Source organism: Urocitellus parryii, chromosome X (assembly GCF_045843805.1).
Source record: "Urocitellus parryii isolate mUroPar1 chromosome X, mUroPar1.hap1, whole genome shotgun sequence".
Taxonomy (NCBI): Eukaryota; Metazoa; Chordata; class Mammalia; order Rodentia; family Sciuridae; genus Urocitellus; species Urocitellus parryii.
Genome location: NC_135547.1, coordinates 94,997,613 through 95,021,885, shown reverse-complemented (window position 1 = coordinate 95,021,885; position 24,273 = coordinate 94,997,613). Strand labels below are relative to the sequence as shown.

The window sequence follows — 24,273 nt, the reverse complement described above, 5'->3', positions numbered from 1 at the left end:
AAAACCTTTAAAGAGGAACTAATACCAATACTTTTCAAGCTATTTCAGGAAATAGAAAAAGAGGGAGAACTTCCAAATTCATTCTACGAGGCCAACATCACCCTGATTCCTAAACCAGACAAAGACACTTCAAAGAAAGAAAACTACAGACCAATATCTCTAATGAACCTAGATGCAAAAATCCTCAATAAAATTCTGGCGAATCGGATACAAAAACATATCAAAAAAATTGTGCACCATGATCAAGTAGGATTCATCCCTGGGATGCAAGGCTGGTTCAATATACGGAAATCAATAAATGTTATTAACCACATCAATAGACTTAAAAATAAGAACCATATGATCATCTCGATAGATGCGGAAAAAGCATTCGACAAAGTACAGCATCCCTTTATGTTCAAAACTCTCGAAAAACTAGGGATAACAGGAGCATACCTCAACACTGTAAAAGCAATCTATGCTAAGCCTCAGGCTAGCATCATTCTGAATGGAGAAAAATTGAAGGCATTCCCTCTAAAATCTGGAACAAGACAGGGATGCCCTCTCTCACCACTTTTGTTCAACATTGTTCTCGAAACACTGGCCAGAACAATTAGACGAAAGAAATTAAAGGCATAAAAATAGGAAAAGAAGAACTTAAATTATCACTATTTGCAGATGACATGATTCTATACCTAGCAGAACCAAAAGGGTCTACAAAGAAACTATTAGAGCTAATAAATGAATTCAGCAAAGTGGCAGGATATAAATCAATATGCATAAATCAAAGGCATTCCTGTATATCAGCGACAAATCCTCTGAAATGGAAATGAGGACAACCACTCCATTCACAATATCCTCAAAAAAAAATAAAATACTTGGGAATCAACCTAACAAAAGAGGTGAAAGACTTATTCAATGAAAACTACAGAACCCTAAAGAGAGATATAGAAGAAGACCATAGAAGATGGAAAAATATACCCTGTTCATGGATAGGCAGAACTAACATCATCAAAATGGCGATATTACCAAAAGTTCTCTATAAGTTCAATGCAATGCCAATCAAAATCCCAACAGCATTTCTTGTAGAAATAGATAAAACAATCATGAAATTCATATGGAAAAATAAAAGACCCAGAATAGCAAAAACAATTCTAAGCAGGAAGTGTGAATCAGGCGGGATAGTGATACCAGACTTCAAACTATACTATAGAGCAATAGTAACAAAAACAGCATGGTACTGGTACCAAAACAGGCGGGTGGACCAATGGTACAGAATAGAGGACACAGAAACCAATCCACAAAATTACAACTATCTTATATTTGATAAAGGGGCTAGAAGCATGCAATGGAGGAAGGATAGCATCTTCAACAAATGGTGCTGGGAAAACTGGAAATTCATATGCAACAAAATGAAATTGAATCCCTTTCTCTCACCATGCACAAAAGTTAACTCAAAATGGATCAAGGAGCTTGATATTAAATCAGAGACATGGCATCTGATAGAAGAAAAAGTTGACTATGATCTACATACTGTGGGGTCGGGCTCCAAATTCCTCAATAGGACACCCATAGCACAAGAGTTAACAACTAGAATCAACAAATGGGACTTACTCAAACTAAAAAGTTTTTTCTCAGCAAAAGAAACAATAAGAGAGGTAAACAGGGAGCCTACATCCTTGGAACAAATCTTTATTCCTCACACTTCAGATAGAGCCCTAATATCCAGAGTATACAAAGAACTCAAAAAATTAGACAATAAGATAACAAATAACCCAATCAACAAATGGGCCAAGGACCTGAACAGACACTTCTCAGAGGAGGACATACAATCAATCAACAAGTACATGAAAAAATGCTCACCATCGCTAGCAGTCAGAGAAATGCAAATCAAAACCACCCTAAGATACCATCTCACTCCAGTAAGATTGGCAGCCATTAGGAAGTCCAACAACAACAAGTGCTGGAGAGGATGTGGGAAAAAGGGTACACTTGTTCATTGTTGGTGGGACTGCAAATTGGTGCAGCCAATTTGGAAAGCAGTATGGAGATTTCTTGGAAAGTTGGGAATGGAACCACCATTTGACCCAGCTATTCCCCTTCTCGGTCTATTCCCTAAAGACCTAATAAGAGCATATTACAGGGACACTGCGACATCGATGTTCATAGCAGCACAATTCACGATAGCAAGATTGTGGAACCAGCCTAGATGCCCTTCAATAGATGAATAGATTAAAAAATGTGGCATTTATACACAATGGAGTATTACTCTGCATTAAGAAACGACAAAATCATAGAATTTGGAGGGAAATGGATGGCATTGGAGCAGATTATGCTAAGTGAAGCTAGCCAATCCTTAAAAAACAAATGCCAAATGACTTCATTGATATAAGGGGAGTAACTAAGGACAGGGTAGGGACGAAGAGCTAGAGAAGAAGATTAACATTAAACAGGGATGAGAGGTGGGAGGGAAAGGGAGAGAGAAGGGAAATTGCATGAAAATGGAAGTTGATCCTCAGGGTTATACAAAATTACATATAAGAGGAAAGGAGAGGTAAGAGAAGAATAATACAAGTGGAAGAAATGATTTACAGTAGAGGGGGTAAAGAGAGAAGAGGGGAGAAGAGGGGAGGGGAGGGGAGGGGAGGGGAGGGGGGGATAGTAGAGAATAGGATAGACAGCTGAATACATCAGACACTAGAATGGCAATATGTAAATCAATGGAAGTGTAACTGATGTGATACAGCAATCTGTATACGGGGTAAAAATGGGAGTTCATAACCCACTTGAATCAAACTGTGAAATATGATGTATTACGAATGGTGTAATGTTTTGAACTACCAACAATAAAAAAAAATTAAAAAAAAAGTGAGGGACTAAGCAACTCTGTCTCTAAATAAAATACAAAATAGGGTGGGGGATGTGGCTCAGTGGTCGAGTGCCCCTGAGTTCAATCTCCGGTAACACCCGCCCCCCTCCCCCCAAATGACATATACTATATGATTCCACTTCCAGAAAACATCTAGAGTAGTCAAGTTCTTACAGAAAACAGATTGTTGCCAGGATGATGAGGGAAAATGGAAAGGTGCTTAAATGGATATAGAGTTTCAGTTTGGTAAGAGAAAAGAAGATCTTGAGATCAGTTGTGCAACAATGTCAATACATTTACTGAATAGAAATGGTTAAGATGGTAAGTTTTAGGTTATGTGGGTTTTTTTCAACCACAATGCAAAATTAAAAAAAAATTAAATCAGGCCCTCTCATTCTGAGAATTAAGACACTAAGTCTCAGGGGTTACATGGCTTATCCAAGGGCCAGGAACCAACTCTGAAGTGCTGGTCTGAGACCTGAGGGGGTCCAAAGCAAGACCAAAGAAAGATTTTTTACTGACTTTAAAAATACTAAAAATTTCCTTCTTTTAAAGGAGGAAAGAACACATTTTTATTCTTATTTTTTAGTCAGCATGACATAAAGATTTATCTTCCTAAAATGACTCACCCTGGATAAAGCAAAATATGAAAGTTTCAAAAAGCAACATTCATTTTCAAATACAGTAATAGGATAAAAATGAATAAGATAATTTAAAATCTTTAAGTACCCTGAATTGTGATTTTTAAAAAAAAAAATCTAATAAACTTGGTGATATAGAATGTGTGAGCAGTGGTGTAAAAATAGAAATGTTCCACTCTAATAGGAGTTTAAGCTCTTTCAGATTTATATTGGCCTCTCCCTATTGACTACAAAGAATTCCTTCTTTTTACTCTTTCCCTTAGTGAACTTTTCTAACTCATTTTTCTCCTTTCATCTTAAGGGTCTCTGTAACTTGTCTTTTCTCAGTAGTTTTTGCTCTGTGAGATAAAGAGACTAATTCATAAATTATTACAGTAGGTTCATTAATGGTCACTGAAAGATATCAAGTGCTAATCCCTAGAATTTGTAAATGTTATCTAATTTGGAGAAATAATCTTTGTAGATGTGATTAAATTAAGGATGTTGAGATGAGGTAATAATCCTGGATTATCAGAGTAAGATTTACATGCCATCACAAGTGTCCTCAAGAGCAAGATTTAATAGGAAACAATGCAGATACACATAAGAAGGTGATATGAAGACAATATGAAGACAAGGCAGACATTGGAATGATGCAGCCACCAGAAATGGGAAGAGGCAAGGAACAGAGTCTCTGAATCACTCCCCATCAAGAGGGCATGACCTGGCCAGATTTCAGATTTCCAGTCTCCAGAACTGTGAGAGAATAGATTTCTATTGTTTAAGCCATCAGGTTTGTGGTAATCTAAAACAGCAGCTTCAGGAAGCTAATGAAGGTATATTCATGTGTGCCATGCTTACTTTCAATGTTCACTGAAATTGACTACACATAAGCAGTAGATATGGGAAGAATGAATATCCATAAAATAATTTATAAAACATCTTCTCAGCTAGAGGGGAAATCCAATGGGAACTCATGATCAAAACATCAAAAATCAACACATAAAGTTTAAAAAATGCATTTCCCCTGATCTTGCATAAGTTCCTCTTTGTTTTAAACCGTAAGATTGTACTTAGAACAAAATTCTATGAAGAAAACACACTATAGCTTGAATCCACTGGGATCAGACAACAAAAGACATGGATTAGTAGCCAGAACATTACTGCAGACTCCAGAGTTATGATTATCAATAGAATTTCTGATGCCAAGTACCAGCCATGGCTGGATCCTGAGCTTTTGGGCTGCGTGCCTACTCTCAGGGCCTGTGGAACTAACCCAGAACCGTTGAGCCCATTAAGGTTGGCCTCCATGGTCCTCATTTTATTGTTCTGGAGTAAGGACTCCAGCCTTTCCTGAGACAGACACAGATAATGACCCCAAAAGGTCAGAGATGACTAAGGCCTACAGTTGCCAGATTTAGCAAATAAATATATATAGGACACTATTCAACTTGAACTTCAGCTAAACAATGAAAAAATAAATTTAGTATGATATGTCCAGTGCAATATGTGGAACATATTTATGCTAAAAATAGTATTTGTTATTCACATGGAATTCGAGTTTAACAGTCTGTTTTAATAAGGAAACTCACAACCTCTGCCTTCACAGACTTTAAGCTCAGGTGAGTTTGGGGGGACAAATAAAATAAGTGCAAACAACTGTGGTAAGGACCACAGTTTGTCATGAGATGGGTACCATCCAAATATTAAAGACCCACTAAGGAGCTTAATTCTGCCTAGAAAAAGTAATGAAAGCTTGGTGAGGATGTGGCATTAGAAAAATGAGGAAGATCTGGGCCAGCAGAGATGTGAGGAGGTATCAAGGTCTTTTAGGCAGTGAAGTCAACCTAAGCTGGGCAGAAAAGTGGGAACCGATACTGAGAAATTAGAAGATGGCCTCAAAGATGACAGATGGGAGACAATGAAGAAAGTCCAACAGCCAATGAGGATGTTAGCTTTGGACCTCGGTAGACAAGAGATTGAAGTGAGTAAAGATGTCTTCATCAGACCTGTCCACTTTCCCACAAGACCTAGAGCTTCTGATGTCATGGAAGAGGCAACATGTCCATAAAACAGTGGCGTTTCCACTCTCTTAAGAGATGTGTTAACATTTACTATACAAGGCATTAAGACTATTTACAAACTTAAGGTTGGAAATAAAACAATCCACTTTGAAATCTATTCAGAATTGTAGAGTGGTTAAGAAAAAGGAATAATCTTTTTGTTATAGAAGGAATCTCTGAATTGAGTGTCCCATTCCATAGAAGTTGGAAGAGGAAAATAGGCAAGGAATGAATTGGAACAACAAATCATATTCCAGTTGTGATGAGGATCCTTGTAGAGAAAAGGGTTGGGAGAAGAGGCTGGTACTATTAGGAGTGGGGACAAGAAAGGACTTCAAGGATTACTGCTGATTCCTAGATTCTCATTAAAGGACTTCTTAGGGGGTCATCACTTCGCTCCAGTGCCAGGGGAAAGGAATTGAGGATCTTGCACCTTGGTTCCCACCTCTTATAGAAACTCTGCCTTGGAAAGTAAGAACTATGCATGGGCTCTGTGTTTTGGAGTGTGGAGGTGGGTAGGGGTGGACGAGGGAGATGGCTAGATGCTTCCATTTTTAAATAGAAAGCACAAAGCCCCTGTTTTGAAATAACAGTAGGATGAGCTTTCAGAAAACTAAAAGTCCACTTTTCGAGGGTGCTCAGCAATCTGGTGCAATCAGAAAACTACTTATTCTTACCTCCATTCTTCAGATTACAAAAAGTATATTTAATTGCAGGTGATTTAGTAAACTATAACTATTTACTCAGTATTAAGGATCATATATGGGCTTTCTTCATCAAAACACGGAGTTTTAGAAAGGAGATTAATAATTATTGAATGCCAGCCTGTGTGTTTATGTTCATTCTTCTTTAATAAAAAATCTCAAACCTTTCCAAATAGCATCCCAAAGTTCCATGATTATAATTTATGGCAACATTTGTCAACTTCTGAATAGCATACATCATTGTCAGATTATGTTTTCTTACTTCTGCACCATTTTCTGAGTGCCCATCCAGCCAGATACATATAAATCTTCATTTTTCATTGGGATGTATGAAGGAACATTCAACACTAATGTATCATTTGTTCATATCTTATGCTAAAATTTATTTAAAATGAGTGGGTTTGTACTGTCATTAGGGAGGCCATATGTTAGCATAGCCATATGTGGGAGTGTTTTTATTCTTTTAAGAGTTCAAAAAAGGGCACCTCTCAAGAAACATTAATTACGTATCCAAGTACAATATGAAAAAGAAACAATAAATGAAGTCCTGGCCATGCCAAATATCTATTTATTTTATTCCATTAATTTCCAACATGAAGTTTAACATCTAAAAGCAAAACAAAACAAAGCAGAAATTTTATACAGCTAGACAATGTATAATCTGTGCCTGGAAAGACTATGGGTATTTGCATGTTCTGAGCATAACAGCTCTATAACCTGATCAAATTATAATTTAGACTAGTAGAGCAGTCAGACCTGCAAATAATTTCCTGTTGTTTTAGTCAGCTTTGCTTTGCTATGACAAAATACCTGAAATAAACAACTTAAAAGAGGAAAAATTTATTTTGTCTCATGGTTTCAGAGGCTTTAGTTCATGGTTGCTGGGCACCAATGCTTTTGAGACTGTGGTGAAATGGTACATTATGGTAGAAGCATGTGGGAGAGAAACCTGGTCATCTCATGGTAGCCAGGAAGCAAGGAGAAAGAAAGGAGGGTACTAGGGTCCCTATGTCCCCTTCAAGGGCACAGTTCCAATGACCCAACTTCCCCAACTAGGTCCAACCATTTTTTGGTTTTATTAGTGTATTACAATTTTACATAAATATGGGGTAGGCCCCAAATATTAATGGTTCTACCACTTCTCAATAGTGTCATCAGCTGGGTACCAGCCTTTAACATACAGCCATCAGGGGACATTTAAGATCCAGAATGTAACACCTTTCCATGTAGTCAAAAATAAGAATTATGTCCTAATATTGAGAAGTGTTTACTGTCCTTTGATTTAATAACTGGTTTTATCTTTGATACTACTTACAAATTGTACAAGTGTATAATTTTCCCAAAGTAAAGCTGCCGCAGTCTGGCTGGGCACAATTCAGGAGCCATTTGTCAAAAGAAACAAACTTTATTTTTAAAACTACAAACGCCAAACAAAACAGCTCCTCAGGAAAAACCCTCAGAGCCCAACTGCCACCACCGGCTTCCACAAGCCTCTCCCACACACCAACAACCACCTCCCACAATCCTCCTGCTCTTGAGGCCGATTGGCTAGGTCGCGTGGGCGGAGCCAAAGAAGTCCCCCAATGAGCAGTTCCGTAGTCTGAAGGGCAGGGAAACAGCCCAATGAACATGACCGCAGAGGAGCCAATCAGCTAGATGTTGCTGGGGCCGCTGTGAGCCAATCATCAGCTGGCAGTCTGAAGGGCAGGGAAACAGCCCAATGAACATCACCACAGAGGAGCCAATCAGCTAGATGTTGCTGGGGCCACTGTGAGCCAATCATCAGCCGGCAGCTGGGAGTTTGCTGGCAGCTGGAAGTTTTCTGGGGCCCCTTTGGCTGTGGCTCTCAACATCTCCCCCTCTCTGTTTAAACAACAAGCATGTGGCTTAGGGACCGTGCCTGCCTTAGGTTGTCCAATACTACATATGGTCCTTACCCGTCTTCGGATGAGCTGACCTCAGGGCGTCAGCCTCCTGTCTTAGGTTGGAACCATTGTAATTGGATCTTACCCGTCATTGACTACCGGTCCAGTATACAGCCACACCTGTGGAGAGGTACCAGCGGGGGGGTGAGGTTCTTTGCCTCACCTCTGTTGGCCCCCAAATAGCTGAACGATCATGACAAGCAGAAGAGAGGAAGATATACCAAGCCAATTGACAGCTCTTGTTGGAAAAATTGTACCACCGATGACATCATCAGCAAAAATACTCCAACACTACCACAAGTCGCTGCACCAACAGATAGTTCACAATGCATACAAGTGAGTTCACAATGCATACATGTGACACATAGTTTAGGCAAGTTCTGTAAGCGGTTCAGTGATGGCTATTGCAGAGATTGTAGATTAGTTTTATCTTTGTCTTCACCGGCACAGGGATGAAGATAGGAATTCTGGCAATAATGGCTAAAGAAAAAATTATATAACATTCTAGAAGGTACTAAAAGAAAACAATTTTCTTAACAATTTACATTGTCTTCACTGGCACTGGGATGAAGATAGAAATTCTGGCAATAATAGCTAAAGAAAACATTGTGTAACATTCCAGAAGGCACTAAAAGAAAACAATTTTCTTAACAATTTACATTATCTTCACTGGCACTGGGATGAAGATAGGAATTTTGGCAATAATGGTTAATATTAATAATTGTGTAACATTCTAGAAGGCACTAAAAGAAAACAATTTTCTTAACAATTTACATTATTTTGAAAAGAATTATTAAATATAATAAAAAGAATAGGTGAAAGTAAACAAACAGATCTGTTAACCTTCTTAACAGTTATTTACCCAATTTAAATTAAACCATTTAAATCACGTGAATAAAAAAAAAAATTTTGGATCCATTTTTTTTTTATGAGCGCTCAATCATATATGATATATGGACATATGTACATTCAAACATATAACACAAAACACAAGTGTGCACACATAATATAATACATACAACACATAACATAATAGTAAAGGCCTTATAACTTTTTACAGGTGAAATCTCCATTGCAATGTTTAAAAACTCTATAGTAAAAAAAAATATATATATATATATATAGAACTGATCAGCAAAACATTAACCTAGGTCTATATGAGCTCAAAAAACAAAATAGAATAAAATAGATATTGAAAAAAGCATCCTGGTTCTGTTGCAGATGTAAGGATAGCCAAATTGGAGTTTTGGATATCAGCTGTTATGGATTTGAGCCAAATCATCTTCTTTTTGGTCTGTAGAAATTGCTTTAATTAATCTCTCTGGAATCCAAATCGGCTGCTGTTCTCCCTGTGGAAACACAAAAACAGGCCCCCGACTCCAGACAATCACTGGGTCAGGACTTTAGTTAATCTCTCCGGAATCCAAATCGGCTGCTGTTCTTCCTGTGGAAACACACAAACAGACCCCCGACTCCAGACAATTACTGGGTCAGGACCTTTCCATTGTCCTGTTAGAATATCTTTCCAAAGTACCTTGGGCTTATGTACATTTTTTGGACACATATGCCTTTCTGCAGCACTAAGTCCTGATGAATCCAAATTTAAAAAGTTTAGAGTAAAAAGGGTTATTTTAAGTTTATCTTTGGGGAATATATACCCCTTCCCAATTCCGTCTTTTTGCTTTAATAAGTACATTTTAATAGTTTGATGAGCTCTTTCAACTATGCCTTGTCCCTGTGGATTGTATGGGATTCCTGTTATATGAGTAATGCCAAATGATGAGCAAAATTGTTTAAAAGAAGTAGATGTATAACCAGGGGCATTATCTGTTTTTAACTGTTTTGGAATGCCCACAGTGGCAAAATTTTGTAAGCAATGAGCTATAACATCTTTAGTTTTTTCTCCGGCATGAAGGGAGCCCATCAAAAATCCAGAAGAAGTATCAACTGTAACATGCAAATATTTTAATTTTCCAAATTCTGGCAAGTGTGTGACGTCCATCTGCCAAATATGGTTAGGTATCAATCCTCTAGGATTGACTCCAAGATTAACTTGTGGTAAAAAGGTCACACAATTTTGACATTGTTTTATTATTTGTCTAGCTTGTTCCTTAGTTATTTTAAAACGCTTTTGTAAAGTATTAGCATTGACATGGAACCTTTTATGAAAATTTATAGCTTCTTCTAGTATAGAGAAAATATGTACGTCATGTGTAGTTTTATCTGCTAAATCATTGCCCAAACTAAGGGCTCCAGGCAATCCTGTATGTGCCCTGATATGTCCTATAAAGAATGGATCTTTTCTGTCCCAGATTAAACTTTGTATAGTGGAAAACAAAGAGAAAACAGTAGAAGAAGGGGAAATCCTACCAGCATCTTCAAGGGATACTATAGCATTAACTATATACTGACTATCAGAAAATAAATTAAATATAGAATCTTTAAACATCACAAAAGTTTGTAATACTGCATTAAGCTCTACCTTTTGAGCTGATTGTTTGGGTACTAAAAATGTAAAAGTTCGATCAGGGGTAACTATTGCTGCTGTACCATTATTTGACCCATCAGTGAATATATTTGGAGCATTCATGATAGGTGTTTTTCTTGTCATTTTTGGAAAAATTACAGGATGCAATGACCAAAAAGACAATAAAGGATTAGATGGTAAGTGGTTATCAAATGAAACATTAGATTTGCACATGATTATTGCCCAAGTATTTAACTCATTAGCTAATTCATCAATTTGATTCATAGTATATGGAGTAATAATTTTATTAGGAGAAATTCCAAACACTGCCTTTGCTGTTTTTATTCCTTTGAGTATTAATTGTCCTACAGCCTCAGGATACCTAGTAAGAATATTGTTAGGAGAATAAGATAAATGTATCCATAATAATGGACCTTCTTGCCAAAATACTCCTGTAGGAATATTTTTTGTTGATAGTACAATAAATAATAAAGGCAAACTTATATCAATTCTATCCAAATGCATATTTTCCATATATGTTTCAATGATTTTTAATGCCTTTCTTGCTTCAGGCGTTAACATTCGGGGTGAATTTGGATCTGATGGACCTTTTAGGATATCAAATAAAGGTCCCAATTCTCCTGTTGGAATACCTAGATAAGGCCTTATCCAATTTATGTCTCCTAATAACTTTTGAAAGTCATTAAGTGATTTGAGTTGATCTACTCGTATTTGAATTTTTGGTGGACGAACCATGGTTGAGGATAATAGAACTCCCAAATAATTAATTGGAAAATTTAATTGTACTTTATCTATTGCTATCTCTAGATTATAATTTTTTAATAAGTTTGTAAGTGTGGCATAACATTCTAGCAATGTGTTTTTAGCTTTGTGTGCTAATAATATGTCATCCATATAGTGAAATATTTGTAGCTCAGGATTTTGATTTCTAAGTGGCTGGATTACTTTGTTAACATAAATTTGACACATAGTTGGGCTGTTAGCCATCCCTTGAGGGAGTACTTTCCATTCATATCTCTGATCAGGACCTTCATGATTCAGTGCAGGGATAGTAAATGCAAAACGTGGACTATCCTCAGGATGAATTGGAATTGAAAAAAAACAATCTTTAATATCTATAACTAAAACATACCAAGTTTTTGGCAAAGCAGACAACTGAGGAATCCCCGATTGAGCAGGTCCCATAATGACCATTTCATTATTAATGGCTCTTAAATCTTGCAATAATCTCCATTTACCAGATTTCTTTTTGATGACAAAAATGGGAGTATTATGGGGAGATACAGAAGGTTGTATATGTCCTTCCACTAATTGTTGTTTGACCAGATCATGGGCTACTTGTATCTTTTCTTTAGTCAAGGGCCACTGAGGGACCCATACTGGTCTTTCTGATTTCCAGGTAATTTTTATTGTCTCAGTGGCCCTTTGTGAAAATCCAACCCATGTCTGTCTGTTCCTTGATTTATTTGTATTGGTGCTGCTATACCTTGTTCTTGTTTTTCTAATCTTTTTCCTTTCCTAAAACCTTGTCTAGCCATAATAGTGGGCGCATTTTGATTGATATTATTTGTTAATGTCAAACCTAATTGATCTAAGACATCTCGTCCCCATAAATTTACAGGAAGATGATCCAATACATATGGCTGTATAGTTCCTTCACATCCTTCAGGATCCTTCCAATCTAATACCATTGCACTTTTATCGGGATTATTCGCCACTCCTAGGCCTCGAAGCGTTTGAGTGGCTTGTTGTAATGGCCAATGTTTTGGCCATTCTTGACGAGAGATAATGCTAAGGTCTGCACCTGTATCCAGTAGCCCATTAAATTCATGTCCTTGAATATTTAGTTTTAGCATGGGGCGAGAATCTAAATTTAAAGAAAGCATAGCCCAATCTACACCTGTGGAGCCTAATCCCTTGGAACCTCTTTCTACAACATGACTGGAAAATTTATCATGTAGGCTTGGTATTATTAGTAATTGTGCTATTCTATCTCCTGGTGAAATTACTGATATACCCTTTGGAGAACTGGCTATAATTTTTATTTCACCTTCATAATCGGGATCAATTACCCCAGGACTTATCAAAAGTCCTTTTAGAGTAGAAGAGCTGCGTCCCAATAATAAGCCTACTGTTCCTTTGGGAAGAGGTCCTTTCACCCCTGTGGGAATGATTTGAACTCCCATCTCTGGAGTTAGTACTGCTCTGGCAGAGGCGCAGATGTCCAACCCTGCGCTCCCTCTGGTTTGTCTGATGAGGGATCTGATGCCCTGGGCACTACCCTGATGGGGTTGCTGGGGTTGCTGGGTTCCTCCAGAGCTCCGTATATTTGTGGTTTGGGGCCCCGGAGCATTGGGGCCCCCTGTCCGTTTTTTGGCAACGGAACCCGATGCCTTTGTCCACGATATTGTGGATAAAAACCTTGTCCTTGTTCGTTTTTTGATAATGGAGTACCCTCTATGGTGGTTTGAGAACGGCATTCATTAGCCCAATGTCTCCCTCTACGGCATCGTGGGCAAATACCCGGTATTCTATTCCTTTGATACCTAGTATTGTTAAACCCTCCTCCTATGGGGCAATTCCTTTTAAAATGTCCTGCTTGTTGACAATTGTAGCATGTTCTTAGCCCGGCATCTAAAGCCTGTTTTACTGCAGCTGCCACAATTTGCCCTTGTTCATTAATGTCTCTGGCATCTAAAGCCTGTTTTACTGCAGCTGCCACAATTTGCCCTTGTTCATTAATGTCTCTGGCATCTAAAGCCTGTTTTACTGCAGCTGCCATGACTTGCTCTTGTTCATTAATGTCTCTACACAATTTAATATATTTGTTTAAATCTTCCTGTTTCCATGGTCTAATGATATCTCTGCACCATCGATTTGCTTGGTCATAAGCCAGTTGTTTTATTAATGGCATTGCTTGTTCTGTATTCCCAAAAACTCTGGTAGCTGTTTGAATAAGCCTATCTACAAATTCAGCATAAGGTTCATTAGCTCCTTGTATTATCTTAGATAATTGACCTTGTAAACCTCCATGTCCTTGTAAAGTCTTCCATGCCTTAAGTGCATCTATAGCAATTTGTGCGTATACACCAGGATCATATGCAAGTTGTTGCTGCCGATCCTCATAAGGTCCCTTTCCTAACAACATATCTAGATTTCTCTGAGGATAACCAGCTGCTGCATTTCCCATAGCTGTCTCCTTGCAAAATTCCTCATTAGCAACCTTCCATAACAGGTATTGTCCTCCAGTTAGCACAGCTTTACACATATTAGCCCAATCTGCTGGCGTCATGTTTAAGTTGGTAATGGATTCTATCAAGCTTACAGTGAAGGGTGCTTGAGGACCATAGGTTGTTACAGCCTCTTTTAGCTCCTTCACTGTTTTGTAAAATAAACCCTGGTGAATTCGCTGCCCTCCTACCTCAAATACAGGGCATACTTGAGATCCTGTCTCAGGATCCCAACTATCAACTGCGGGGGTTGGGAGTCTCTTAGCATATGGAGGTGGTGCTGTTGATTGGACCCTTATGCCCTCTGGTGATAGAATGCTGTTAGTAGCAGTCTCCTGTAGAGGTGGTGCTGTTGGTTGGAGACTTTCGCTCTCTGATAGAAAGGTGTTATTAGCAGTCTCCTGTTGTAACTTTTCCCCTGATGGCTTTTTCTGCTCTAAACTTCCTTCCTCTGTCTCACTAGCTTGAAAGACCTTCTCTTGTACTTGAATCTTTTCCTCATTCTGACTAACTTGAGAGACCTCTTTTACTTGAATCAATATGTCTTCTCCTTCCTCTACCTTTGTCTGATCTGAAGGCTTTGGACTAAGCAAACCAGATACGTTTGCCCACAATGTCAATGTGCCAACTGGCAGAGTCCCTGGGTTGTACTTTTCTATTCTTTTTAAATCTTCACCATGATGGTTCCATTGTGATATATCTAACAACTCCTCCTTAAAAAGCCATGGGCTATATTTTTGTATTGTATCAACGTATGCCCTGAGTATTCTTGATTTTACTGAGATGCCTCCTTCGTCTAACAATTTACTTAACACTCTTTCGGTTTGTTTTTTACTAATTGCTGATCCCGTATTTCTACTATAATACAACCCAGCAAGATAACACCAAACCAAACCGAGACAGAATCCAATAAAAATGGAACAACAAAATTTCATTATAGCCTTTCTATCCTCCTGACATGTGCATCCGTCCTTTCTCCCTATCTGTTCCTCAGACGCAAATAGTTTTTCCTCAGTTGTGAGCGGTTTTTCTTCCGTCTCACTCATCTCCAGGGACTGAAATGTCCATCCGACCTTTCTCCCTATCTGTTCCTCAAACGCAAATAGTTTTTCCTCAAATGTGAGCGGTTTTTCTTCCGTCTCACTCATCTCCAGGGATAGGCAACTTAAAACAAAAATGAAGCAAAACAAAAGAGTAAACTTAGAATGGCTACCCATCCTCTTGCCCTGCCCTCAGGGGCGAGCAGTTTACTTACCCTCAGTCGCTCCCCGTACGGGCCACCAAATGCCGCAGTCTGGCTGGGCACAATTCAGGAGCCATTTGTCAAAAGAAACAAACTTTATTTTTAAAACTACAAACGCCAAACAAAACAGCTCCTCAGGAAAAACCCTCAGAGCCCAACTGCCACCACCGGCTTCCACAAGCCTCTCCCACACACCAACAACCACCTCCCACAATCCTCCTGCTCTTGAGGCCGATTGGCTAGGTCGCGTGGGCGGAGCCAAAGAAGTCCCCCAATGAGCAGTTCCGTAGTCTGAAGGGCAGGGAAACAGCCCAATGAACATGACCGCAGAGGAGCCAATCAGCTAGATGTTGCTGGGGCCGCTGTGAGCCAATCATCAGCTGGCAGTCTGAAGGGCAGGGAAACAGCCCAATGAACATCACCACAGAGGAGCCAATCAGCTAGATGTTGCTGGGGCCACTGTGAGCCAATCATCAGCCGGCAGCTGGGAGTTTGCTGGCAGCTGGAAGTTTTCTGGGGCCCCTTTGGCTGTGGCTCTCAACATCAAGCCTTCTTTTAAGTACACAATAATCAGCTTTTTCTTATAATGCACAAGAAGTTATTTTTCTGAAAATAGAGGGCCATTGCTTTGAGGATTTTTCAAATGCAAGTTCTTTAATTTATCTGTTTACTTTTCTGGTGCTGGGGATGGAACCCAGGTCCTTTCACATGCTACATAAGTGCTCTACCACTGAGCCACATCCCTAGCAATTTCTCTAATTCTTTTTGTAGTTCTCCCCTTTTAAAACATTTATTCTTTACCCTTTATTAAGAATTGATGCATCTGCTGTTTTAAAGACATTTTAAGGTCGTCTTGGGAATATATATATTATGCTCTCAGATCCTGAAATAGCTGCTCTACAGTACAGACCAAAATTTTTTAAGTTCTAAAGATGAACTTTCTAATTTCCTCAATTTTTACATGTTTTCAGTTCTTACAGGTTTCTGAGTATTATATTCTAACTCATGATTTTCCTTCCTCAGTGTATCAGATTGTGATGTTATAGTTATATTCACTGCTAAGAATATCTTTCCTATTAACTCTTGTCTTGAGCCTTTGAAATGCCAAGGCTAAGGTCCTTCTGGTTGTGTTAAAAGCCCAGAAGATTATGGAGTAAAGGTAGAGGCTGGAGCAAGAAGGAGTTTTCCATTTGTGCAGTTTTCAGTCATTTGTGTGTTGAAAAGGTTAAAACTTCTAAAGCTCCAAATAGGATGCCTGCTTGTTGACCTAATTTAGAGAAATTAAATGTTTCCAAAGGAATTTGTTTACGAATGTGCAGAACAGGTGTACCTGTAGTACCAGCTACTGTAGAGGCTGAGGCAGGAGGATCACTTGAGTCCAGGAGTTCTGAGGCCAGGTTCAGTAACACAGCAAGACCCCCATCTCAAACAAAAGCAAAATCAACAAAAAAGCCAGGCATGCCTATAATCCCAGTGGCTCTGGAGGCTCAGGCAAAAGGATTGCAAGTTCAAAGCCAGCAACTTAGCAAGGCCCTAAGCAACTTAGTGAAATCCTGTCTCAAAATAAAATATAAAAAAGGGCTGGGGATGTGGCTCAGTGGTTGAGTGCCCCTAGGTTTAATCCCTGGTACAAAACAAAAAAAAAAAGAATATACAGATCTATGTCATTGGGATAGCTACTGCTGAGGACAGATTTATTGTCCTTGTGTGGTTATACAATGATTTATTCAATCAATTCCCTACTGACGTGTGGATTGCTTCCAAATTTGTTTGTACAAATAATGTTGAATAAAAAACCTTATGCATATATTACTTCAAATCCATTCACATGTAATTCACTTTTGATTCACAGAAGGATTTCTGGACCAAACTCCAAGTGCATCTTTGCTAGATACTATGCCCTAGCCATTGTTGTAGCATATAAAACTCCTGGCTAGGATTTCTGTGACCATGTTCTTACTCCCAATAGTGATGTTGGGGTACAGCAACTTCTCAGAGAAATGACACTGGAGTCATCTCTGGAAAGAACAGGCAGACATGACCAACCAATGTGACACAGACACTTATCTTCCTTTCCTTTTCTGTTGTCCCTTTCCTCTATCAGCATCACTCTCTTCAGGGCCTTTGTGAGGCCCCAGGGCACCCTGGTAATGCCCCTTCTATCCCTGGCCTCTCTCTTGTGTCTTTGAAAGGTCTTCTCACTTCATCAAAAAGCATCTCTTACATTTCCCTTGAGACCTTCTCTGAAGATTTATAAATAATCCACCACGAAGTTTTAATGACATCATATATTACTGAATGGGGATTTCAGTTAAACACTGCCTTACCCAAAGGACCAACCCTAATGGTGGAAATTTCCATACCCAAAGTAGGCCTACTGATAAGTCTATAGGGAGACTTGGCTCATGCTCCCTGTCTTTCTCTGAAGGCAAAGTACTGAATCCTCCTCTAGCAATCTTCTCTAACCACAGGCCTACACAAGGGGTGCGTTGATTGTTTCTTTACTTTTTACTCATAATGAGAAAATCCTGAGTTGAAAAGTCTGGTAATAGAAATATGGACCAATGTCTGATGAAAGAATGGTCCTTTGTACTCTTTTTTGAATAAACTCACCAAAGCCCTATAAGAAAACTGTTATTGTGGGAGTTAACTTTACTAAGAGTTTGGAAGAACAGTGGAATGAATCTGATCTAACTTTCCTATGAACATATGTGAATATAACACAGTGAATCTTACCATCATGTATATCCACAAGACACTAATTTAAAAAACTATAAGCAAATAGCAGAAAGATCAGTAGGGCAGATGGAAGGGAATGGGGGAGGGGTGGGGAGGGAAAGGGGAAGTACGGGGGAACAGAATTAGAGCAAATTATATTCCATGCTTTTATAACCTTGTCAAAATGAATCCTAATGTTATGCATAACTAAAAAGAATCAATATAAAAGATCAATATGCCTATTTTACATATCTATAAAGCAATAAACAATGCAAGTCCAATTGAGAAAACTATTAATGTTTGCAATGTAAACAAAATATAAATGTAATTATGATATATCTTATAAAATATATATATGGAATCATTTAAATACAAAAAAAAGAGTTTGGATTTGAAGACTGGTTAATTAGCAAATATTTGAGGGTCAAACCTCCATCTGAGAGACAGGAGCTAACAGATAAATCCATTCCCCTTTCTTTGTTGTCCTAACCCTCCACCCCCAACTTCCTCCTGTCTCCACCAGCCAGGGAAGTCCTGAGGCAGGGTTGACAGAGCTTCTTTGGGACACACTCTCACAGACTGAGCAATCAATCTGCACTCAGAGGCAGCCAGTTTGCTAACACACCATTGTATTGGTTCTCTGTCCTTCTCTACTTCATGTGCCCAGTGCAGTAACAACATATATGCCCTCTACCTCTGCCTCTGCTTTTTGAGGAAATCAATCTAAAACATAAAATGTAAAAGGAGTGAGAGAAGTTATAGCAGCTACGCTGGTTCTAATCAAGAAATGCTGATAGAAAGAAGGAGTCAGACATTGGCAAGCAATGATTCAAAGTAGGATATAGCTCAACACAGACTGGGAAAAGGATATAGGCAAGGAAAGCTCCTTAGGCTAGGAAACATCAACCATCCTTTGTTAAAAACTGAGGGGAAAATTTCATAGGTAAAAAAACTCCACATAGTCAAAAGAAATATAACAAATAACAGTATGCAAATTATAGTTACATGCAAAAGTTCTTAACAATCGAGAAGGAAAGAACACAAAAATACCTAAGAAACATGATCAGAGGGTTCATAGAAAAGAAAAGCAATGAATTTAAAATACATGAAAAAATGCTCAACTTCACTCATAATAAAGGAAATGCAAATCACAACTGCACTGAGATACTATTTCTTGTTTATCTGGCAAAAATTCAAGTTTCAAAATGCACTCTGTTGGTGAGACTGTGGGAACATAGGCACACTTATTCATTGCTGGTGGGAGTGCAAAATGTTTCAGCCCCTATAGAGGGGAATTTGGCATTATCTAGCAAAAAGGCAAATGCTTTTACATTTTGATTCAGCAATTCCACTTCTAAGAATCAAATGTAAATTATATCAGAACAGATTTGAAATAATAAACATAAGGTTATTTACTGAGAATTATTTATACACATATCCATCAATGAGAACAGACTGAATAAACCACTGTACATCCACACAAGGGATATTATATTGTCATTAAAAAAAGTATGAGAATCTCTGTATTAGTTTACATGGCTGCTGTACCAAATTACTACAAACTTTATGGATGAAAAAAGAAAATTATGGGGCTGGGGTTGTGGCTCAGAGGTAGAGTGCTCACCTAGCACGTGGGGCACTGGGTTCGATCCTCAGCACCACCTACAAATGAAATAAAGGTATTGTTTCCAACTACAACTAAAGCAAAATATTAAAAAAAAGAAGAAAGTTATTCTGTTAGAGTTCTGGAAATCAGAAGTCCAAAATCAACATATCAGCAGGGATGGATAGCTCCTTTTTTTTTTTCTTTTTGGTACCAGGGATTGAACCTGGGTGCTCAAACACTGAGCCACATTCCCAGCTTTTTTATTTTTTATTTTGAGATAGGATCTCACTAAGTTGCTGGGGGCCTGGCTAAATTGCTAAGGCTGGCCTTAAACTTGTGATCTTCCTGTCTTAGCCTACTGAGCAGCTGGGATTACAGAAGACCACCACCATGCCCAGTGGGATGGTTCCTTGGGGCTTTGAAAGGGAAATTGTTTTATACTTCCCTCCTTGCATCTGATATAATCCTTGATATTCTTTAGCATGTAACGGTGCCATTTTAATCTCTTTTATCTTCACATGGTCTTCCTGTGTCTCATATATCTTTTCTTTTTCTTTTTAATTTTTTTTAGTTGAAGATGGACACAATACCTTTATTTTATTTATTTTTATATGGTGCTAAGGATCAAATGCAGTGCTTCATACATGCTAGGTGAGCACTCTATCACTGAGCCACAACCCCAGCCCCTCTTTTCTTTTATAAAGACACTCGTGTTTACATTTTGTGTTCACCTCAATCCAGAATGATCTCATCTCAAGATTCTTAACTACATCTACAAAGACCTTTATTCCAAATAAAGCCACATTCTCAGGTACTAGATGGATATATCCTTGGGGGGAAAGAATTACACCCACTACAGTCCCCATACACTGACACAGATTAATTTCCAGAACATATCACTAAGTTTATAGAGCAAAATGTAGAACATTGTTTAAAATTTGTTTCTGTCTTTTAAAAAATTGTCTTTTAAGACAGGTTCTTGCTATGTTGCTCAGGCTAGACTTGAATTCATGATCCTCCTAGCTCAATCTTCTGAGTAGCTGGGGTTATAGACGTGTGCTACTGTGGCCTGAACAGTGTTTGTAGTATATTTTGTGTGAGCAAGGAGAAAAAATAAGAATACATACACACATATGCATGTATTTACACATGTGTGTACTTTCAAACAGTATCCCTAGAATAAGCCAGAAACTTATCAAAATGATGAACTCTTGAGTGTGGGAGACAAAGGGAAAAGACAGGGATACAAAAGAGACTTCTGAATATACTTTTTAAAATATAGTTTTGGAATGAAAAGACATAGGTTGGCAGAATGGATAAAAAAAACAAGACTCAACTATATATTGTTTGCAAGACACTCTACTTATAAGCAAGGACAACAACAGGCTAAAAGTAAAAAGATGGAAATTAATACATCATGCAAAAGGAGCTTAAAAACAAGTAGGAATAGCTACTGTCATATCTAACAAAGCAGACTTCAAGCCAAAATTAATCAAGAGACAAAGAAAGTCACTTCATTCTGGTAAAGGGAATGATCCAATAGAAAGATATAACAATAATAAGTAATTATGCCCCAAATGTTTGTGCACATAATTATATAAAATAGACACCCTCTAGCCTGGCTGCAGTGGTATAAGAGCTCCCCCAGACACCAGGTGGGATGGGTCTCCCACCTTGGAGGGGCGAGTCCCCTATACCCTGGTTGCAGTGGTATAAGAGCTCCCCCCTACACCCAATTGGGAAGGGTCTCTCGCCTGGAGGGGAGAGTCTCTGCTACCCTGGATGCAGCGGTATAGGAGCCCTCCCCCAGGACACCTAGGTGAGTTTTCCAAGGAATCTCCGTACTGCTTTCCAGATTAGCTGCACCAATTTGCAGTCCCACCAGCAATGTATGAGTATACCTTTCCCCCCTCATTCTTGCCAACATTTATTGTTACTTGTATTCTTGATTATTGCTGTTCTGACTTGAGTAAGATGAAATCTCAGTGTAGTTTTAATTTGCATTTCTCTAATTGCTACGGATATTGAACATTTTTTCATATATTTGTTGACTGATGGTATTTCTTCTTCTGCAAAGTGCCTGTTCAGTTCCTTTGCCCATTTATTAATTGGGTTTTTTGGTGTTAAATGTTTTGAGTTCTTTATATATCCTGTAGAGTAATGCTCTATCTGAGGTGCTGGTGGCAGATTTTTTCTCTCTTCACATTCTCAATTATTTTCTTTGCTGTAAAGAAGCTTTTTAGTTTAAAAAATATGGAACAATTCACAAATCTGCTTGTCATCTTTGTGCAGGGGTCATGCTAAGCTTCTCTATATCATTCAATTTTAGTATATGTGCTGCTGAAGCAAGCACTCAGTAAAGACTCTTGGAACCTAAAAAATATTATAAATCAAATGGACTTAACAGACTTCTATAAAAATTAACATCTACCAACAGCTGAATACACTTTCTTCTTAGCAGCTCATGGAACCTTCTCCAAAACAGACCACATTTTAGACCACAAAGCAACTTTTAGCAAATTCAGAAAACAAATCAAAGAACTGATATTATTCCTTGTAATAATGGAATGAAATTAAAAATCACCCCCCCCCAAAGAAACCATATAAACACCTGGAGACTGAAAAATAAATGGGTAATAGAAGAAGTTGTGGAGAAATTTAAAAATTCTTAAAACAAGAATAGGGATACAACATACTAGAACTCCAGGGACACAATAAAGGCAGTTCTAAAATGAAAGTTTATAATTATGAATGCCTACGTAAGAAAATCAGAAAAATCTCAAGTAATAAACCTAATGATGTACCTCAAGTTCTGTGAAAAACAAGAACCAATTCCAAAACCAGTACAAAGGAAATAATTAAGATCAGAGCCAAAATCAACAAAATAGAGAGAATTAAAATATATAAGTTCTTTTGAAAAGATAAATAACGTGTATAGCCCTTAATCAAAAGAGAGAAGATCCAAATTAATAAAATTAGAGATGAAAAAAGAGAAATCACCACAGATAACACAGAAATCCAGAGGATTATTAGGGACTATTTTTAAAACTTAGACTCCAATAAATTGGAAAACCTAGAAGAAATCAAACCATTTCTAGAAACATATGACTTGTCAAATTGAATCAAGAGGACATAGAAAACCTAAACAGATCAATAACTAGTAATGAGACAGAAGCAGTAATAAAAAGCCTTCCAACAAGAAAAATCCAGGACCAGATGGATTCTCAGCTGAATTCAATTAGACCTTTCAAAAAGAACTGATATCAATGCTCCCCAAATTATTCCATGGAATAGAAAGGGATGAAACACTTCCAAATTCATTCTATGAGGCCAGGATTACACTTATACAAAAACCAGATAAGGACACATACAGGAAAGAAAACTACAGACCCAAATCAGATGAACTTAGATGCAAAAATACTTAATATAACATTAGCAAATCAAATTCAACAAACAACATATTAAGAAGATTATACATAATGCCCAAGAAGATTATACATAATGAAACCAAGTTGGTTTCATTCCAGGGCTGGAAGGATGGTTTAACATATGCAAATCAATAAATGTAACTCACTACATAAACAGAATTAAGAACAAAAATCATAGTCATCTCAATAAATGTAGAGAAAGTTTTGACAAAATCCAGCACTTGTTCATGATAAATATGCTGAAGAAACTAGGGATAGGAGGAACTTACTCAACATCATAAAGTATATGTACAACATAACCAAAGCCAACATCATAGTGAATGGGGAAAAACTAAAAGTATTTCCTTTAAAATATGGGATGGGATAAGAATATCCACTCTCACTATTCATATTCAATACAATACTAGAAATTCTAGCCAGAGAAATCAGACAAGAGAAAGAAATAAAAATGATAAAAAGAAAACAAATTATTACTGTTTGCAGATGATATGATCCTATACTTAGAAGATTCAAAAAGCTCTACCAAAAGACCGCTAGAGCTAATAAACAAATCAGCAAAGTAGCAGCTCACAAAATCAATATACAAAAAATTAATAACTTTCCTATATGCCAATAATAAATAAGCCAAGAAAGAAATCAGGAAAATAGTCCCATTCATAATAGCTGCAAAAATAAACTATCTAGGGATAAATGTAACCAAGGGGGTAAAAGCCCTCTACAATGAAAACTCTAGAACAGTGTAAAAGAAACTGAAGAAGATACAAAATAGAAAGACCTTCCATGTTCATGGATAGATAGAATTTATATCATTAAATTGGCCCTATTCCCAAAAGCAATATACAGATTCAATGTAATCCCCATCAAAATATCAATGAAATTCTTCACAGAACTACAAAAAAAAAAAAAAAACAGTCCTAAATTTCCCTTCTACAGAATAAAAGACCCAGAAGAGCCAAACTAATTTTAAGCCAAAAAGCAATGCTGGAAGCATCACAATACTTGACTTCAAATCATACTGTAGAGCTATAGTAACCAAAACTGCATGGTACTGACATAAGAACAGAAACGTAGACCAATGGTATAGAATAGAAAACACAGAGACAAACCTACACAAGATATACTCATCTGATCCTCGACAAACATAGCAAGAAACATGTTTGGAGAAAAGACACAGCAAATGGTGCTGGGAAAACTGGTTATCCATATATAGAAGAATAAGCTCAGGAAATAATACCAAGTGTTAATAAATGGGATGGCATCAAATAAAAAAGCTTCCCTACAGCAAAGTAAACAATTAGGAATGTGAAGAGAGAACCTACAAAATAGGAGAAAATCTTTGCCAGCTACTCTTCTGACAATATCTAAAATATATAAAGAACCCAAAAAACTTAACACCAAAA

At 37.7% G+C, this 24,273-nt stretch overlaps 1 non-coding gene across 1 annotated transcript; it reads right to left on the bottom strand.

Annotated features, from left to right (window-relative positions):
- Nucleotides 1-21,692: 21,692 nt before the first annotated feature.
- On the bottom strand, nucleotides 21,693-21,798 carry LOC113175463 (U6 spliceosomal RNA). The gene has a single exon (XR_003299970.1). It is a non-coding gene; the product is annotated as a U6 spliceosomal RNA (small nuclear RNA).
- Between the last annotated feature and the right edge of the window lie 2,475 nt (nucleotides 21,799-24,273).